Consider the following 5,446-nt stretch of genomic DNA (forward strand, 5'->3'; position numbering starts at 1 on the left):
CTCATATACCACAACATCAGACAGCGTTGCAGAGTGTGACGGTATGTTTTGAGATCTCCAGTGGGCAGACCTTATGCTAATCTTATTCAGTGGGCGATATTTTCTCCCTGAGGAACAAGATAATTTAGTTCCCGCCCCTCTGTAAAATCAGCATTCGCCACAAATTTGCATTAGCTGTCCCCTCTTTCTGTGCCTAATATGTCCATGCCTCGATTTAATTCTCTTTTTCTATTTATGTTTAAAGCAACCGTTTGCTCTTCCCCTTTCTTTTGACTTGTTAAAAAATTTGCTAATCGGTTCATTACACTCTCTTTGCAACTTATCCATATGGCTATTACTTTAGCACTCTGTTTTGTGTACTTGGGCAGTTTAGCTGTTGACTGAACAGAAAGTCAATCTTTTACAGAATTCAGAGGTTTCCCCTCATTCCAGTCATTGTATCTTCAACTGGCTTGTTGCTGATATAAGGAACGGATGAATAGGATCTCTGTGAGAGAGGGTGCGTGAGGAAGTGTGGAGTAAAGTGAGAAAGAGCACAGACTTCTGAGAGAGCGTCTGTGTGTGGGTGGGTGTGAGTGTGCATGAGGGACAGAATGTGTGTGAGTAAGTGTGCATGCTACAGAATGTGTATATGAGAGAGTCTGTGAGACAGAGTGTGTGAGAGAGAGAGAGAGACAGAGTGTGTCTGTGTGAGAGCGTATGCCTGAGACAGAAAGAGAGCGAAATTTGATAAGAGTAAGTGTGCGTGTGTGTATGTGTGTGAGGGTGAGAAGGAGAGTGTGGCTGAGAAGAAAGTTTGTGTGCCAGAGTGTGTGTGTGAAAGAGAGAGAGAAAGACAATGTGTGTATGTGTGAGAGTGTGTGCGTGACAGAGAGAGAAACTGCTTGTGTGATAGAGTGTGAGTGAGAGAATATGTGTATGTATGTGTGTGAGAGTGTGCAAGTGACAGACTGTTTGTGTGAGAGAGCGCCTGTGTGCATGTGGGTGTGAAAGACTGAATGAGAGAGACTGTGTGTGTGAGAGAGATTGTGTGTGTGTGTGTGTGGGGGGGGGGGGGGTGTCCGAGAGAGGGTGAGAGTGTGTGACACTGGGTGTGTGAGAGAGAGAGAGAGAGAAAGATAGTGTATGTATGTGTGAGCGTGTGAGCATGACAGAGAGAGAGAAACGTGTGTGAGAGAGAGCGTGCGAGAGTATGTGTGCGTGACTGTGTGTGTCTTTGTGTCTGAGAGAGAAAGTATGTGTGACACTGTGTGTGTGACAGTCTCTGTGTATGTATGTGTGTGAGAGTGAGAGTGTGTTTGAAACATTGTGAGAACGGGATTGCTTGTGAGAGCTTGTGTGTGAGAGAAAGAGAGCGTGTGTGTGAGACTGTGTGTGAGAGAGTGTATGTTTGTGTGAGATAGACTGTGTGTGTGTGAGAGCGAAAGAAAGATAGTGTGTGTATATATGAGTGTGTGACAGAGAGAGAGAAACCATGTGTGAGAGAGTATGTGTGTGTACGTGTGTCAGAGAGACCGTGTGTGAGAGAGAGAGTCTGTGTGACATACTGTGTGCTTGTGGGTGTGACAGAGTGTATGAGACAAAGTGTGCGTGTGAGACAATATGTGTGTGACACTATGTGTATGTGTCTGAGAGAGAGATTATGTGCGACACTGTGTACGTGTGTGTGTGAGAGCGAGAGAGATTGAGAGACATTGTAGGTGGGTGTGATACTTATCTGAGAGACTTTGTGTGTGAGAGAGTGTGTTTGAGACATTGTGAGAACGGGATTGTTTGTGAGTGAGTATGTGTACGAGAGAGAGTGCGTGTGTGTGAGACTGTGTGTGAGAGAGTGTATGTATGAGAGAGAGAGAGACTGTGTGTGTGACACTGTGTATGTGTGTGAGAGAGACATTGTGGGTGTGTGAGAGATTTATGTGTGAGAATGTATGTATGAGAGTGTGGTTGAGACATTGTGTGAACGGGATTGTTTGTGATAGAATGTGTGTGTCAGAGAGAGAGTCTGTGTGAGAGAGTGTATGTGTGAATGTGTGTGCATGTTTTAGAGAGAGAGAGACTACGTGTGTGAGAGAGTGTGTGAGACACAGTGTGTGTTTGGGTGTGTGTGAGAGACAGAGTGTGTCTGTGAGAGAGTGTGCGTGAAACAAATAAAAATAGAGTTAATGAGAGTAAGTATGCGTATCAGGATGAGTGGGAAAGTGTGGGAGAGAGGAAAAAGTGTGTGTGAGAGAGAAACAGTCTATATGTGAAGGATAGCGTGTGTGACAGTGTGCTTGTATGAGAGAGTGTATATAACAGCGTGTGTGTGACAGACTGTGTGTGTGTGCGTGTATGTGTGTCTGTGAGAGAGAGAGTGAGTGAGATAGTGTGCGTGTCAGTGACACTTTATGTGTGAGACAGAGTGACAGAGTGTGTTTGAGACATTGTGTGAACGGAATTCTTTGTGAGAGAGTATGTGTGTGAGAGAATGTATGTGTGTATGTTAAGTGTGTGTGAGAGAGGGATTAGGTGTGTATGAGAGAGAGCATGTGAGACACAGTGTGTGACTGTGTGAGTGTGTGAGTGAGACAGACTGTGTCTGTGAGAGTGTATGTGAGACAAAAAGAGATAGAGAGTTGATGAGAGTAAGTTTGGGTGTAAACGTGTGGGAGACAGGAACAAGTGTGAATGAGAGAGACAGAGACAGAGTGTGTATGGGAAAGAGTGTGTGCGAGACAGAGTGTGTGTGGGAGAGTGTGACACTGTGTGCGTGAGAGAGAGAATGTGTGACACAATGTGTGTGTGTGAGAGAGAGGGAGAGATTATGTGTGAGACAGAATGTGTGTGTTTAGTTGAGACAGAGCGTGTGTGTGTGTGTGAGAGAGAGAGAGAGGGTGTGTGCGTGAGACAAAGTGTGCGTTTGTTTGAGAGAATGTATGTGTGAGATAGAGTGTCTGTGTGTGAGGGAGGAAGGGATGTGAGACTGTGTGTGTGAGAGAGAGAGAGTTTTCGTGAGACAGAGTGTGATTTTGGTTGAGAGCGTGTGTGTGAAGCAGAGTGTGTGTGTGCACGTGTGTCAGAAAGTGACTGTGTGTGTCTGTGTGAGTGACAGAGACAGAGACAGAGATAGATTATGAGTATGTGAGAGGTTAGAGACATAGTGTCAGATATTTTTACAACATGGAAACAGTTCCTCTGGGCCAAATTGTCAGTCGTGTCCAGTTTTCACAATTTCAACTAGTCCCATGAACTTGTGTTTGGTCTATATTCTTCCAAACCTATCCCTTTCATGTACAGGCTTAAATGTTTCTGAAATGACAAAACTGCACTCGCTTCCACCACTACCTCTGGCAGCCTGTTCCTGACACTCACTGCCCTCTGTTGGAAAGAATTCGGACACTGGACTCTTTCTTATCTCTCCCCTCTCACCATGAAGAAACCCTGATCACATTGAACAAGGATGTATATGTTCACTAATGATGCCAAGGCAATGAACCAAATGCTGGGGAAATGGGATTAGACAATAGTTAAGTGGTAACTATTGACACGCAGACGCGATGGGCCGATGGGCCTTTTTCTGTGCTGCAGACTTATGCAACTCCCTGCCGCTGGGGCAATTCGGGATGAGGGGATAAACTGTGTCTGTGAGAGTGTATGTGAGACAAAAAGTGATAGAGAGTTGATGAGAGTAAGTTTCGGTGTAAACGTGTGTGAAAGAGGAACAAGTGTGTATGAGAGAGACAGAGACAGAGTCTGTGTGTGAGAAAGAGTGTGTGTGGGACAGAGTGTGTTTGTGTGAGAGAGTGTGATACTGTGTGCGTGAGAGAGAGAATGTGTGACACAATGTGTGTGTGTGAGAGAGGGAGAGATTATGTGTAAGACAGAATGTGTGTGTTTAGTTGAGATAGAACGTGTGTGTGTGTGAGAGAGAGAGAGAGAGGGGGAGTGTGTGTGAGACAGAGTGTGCGTTTGTTTGAGAGAATGTATGTGTGAGACAGATTGTCTGTGTGTGAGGGAGGGAGGGATGTGAGACTGTGTGTGTGAGAGAGAGTTTGCGTGAGACAGAGTGTGTTTTTGGTTGAGAGCGTGTGTGTGAAGCAGAGTGTGTGTGTGTGCGTGTGTCAGAAAGTGACTGTGTGTGTGCCTGTGTGTGTCTGTGTGAGTGACAGAGACAGAGACAGATTATGAGTATGTGAGAGGTTAGAGACATAGTGTCAGATATTTTTACAACATGGAAACAGTTCCTCTGGGCCAAATTGTCAGTGGTGCCCAGTTTTCACATTTTGAACTAGTCCCATGAACTTGTGTTTGGTCTATATTCTTCCAAACCTATCCCTTTCATGTACATGCTTAAATGTTTCTGAAATGACAAAACTGCACTCGCTTCCACCACTACCTCTGGCAGCCTGGATGCCAGTCAGTGACATCCACTTCCCATGATCGAATGTAAAAAAAAAGTCATCTTTTATCAATGTGAAGTGAGTTGAGTGAGTTACATTCCCGGGATTGGTAATGATGTGTCCTTTGGACTGATGGAGACGGGAAAGCACTGAAGGAGGACCTTCAGCCCATTGCCCTTGCGCAGGACAGTTTTGAGTGCCAAATGAATTTTCAATGATCGATCTCTGCTTCAATCTATCTGGGTGAGCTCCACCCCCCCACCACCCCACCCCACCCCCCACCCCCACTCCCCACCCCCACTCCCCCGACAGTAACCTGCCTGTTGTAAAATATTTGACCGGCAGGGGGTGAAACTGAACTTTAAAGGCACTGTTCATGTGAAGCAGCTCGGTGTGGAAATGACGGTGAGTAATGTCATCAATGTGCTCCCCAGCCACAGGTTAATCCGGCGGTGTTGTGGGAGCGTGCACACTAACCAGTCTGTGGTATATGGGTCGAGACAACACAAATCACATATTCTGTCCATCACAGTCACAACGCCGAGGTGACAGGCAAGAGAAATGTTGCTTCTGTGTAAAGTTACCTCACGTGACCACAACAAATTATAGACACATCACAAATAGAAGCAGGAATAGGCCCTTCCAGCCGGCTTCCCCCTCCCCCCCACCTCCCCCACCCCCCCCCACCCCCCCATTCAACAGGATTGAACCCAAGTCTCTGGCGCTGTGAGGCAAAAGGGCTAACCACTGAGCGACCGTGTCACACAAAAATAAAGGGTAGAGTGGGGGATATGGGAAGTAGGAGTGGATAGAGCGGGGCTCAACAGAAATGAGATAGGGAGATGGGGAGGTGAATAAAGTGGGGTAGCGAAGTTCAGAGGAGGGCTTATTGAGGGGAAATGGGGAAGGGGAATAGAGTTGGGGGAGAATGAGGGGGCATGGGATGGAGAGCGATGGAATGGGGAGAGGGATCGTTTGTCCCCCTTCTCTATTTTCCCTGCACTCCACCCGAGCAGGGATGACCCTGCCTCCACTCTATCCCTCCACTGTTACCCTTGGCCCCTACT

The sequence above is a fragment of the Chiloscyllium plagiosum genome, unplaced genomic scaffold (genome assembly GCF_037043375.1).
Source record: "Chiloscyllium plagiosum isolate Xiang-an unplaced genomic scaffold, Cpla_swu_hap1 HiC_scaffold_49, whole genome shotgun sequence".
Lineage (NCBI taxonomy): Eukaryota > Metazoa > Chordata > Chondrichthyes > Orectolobiformes > Hemiscylliidae > Chiloscyllium > Chiloscyllium plagiosum.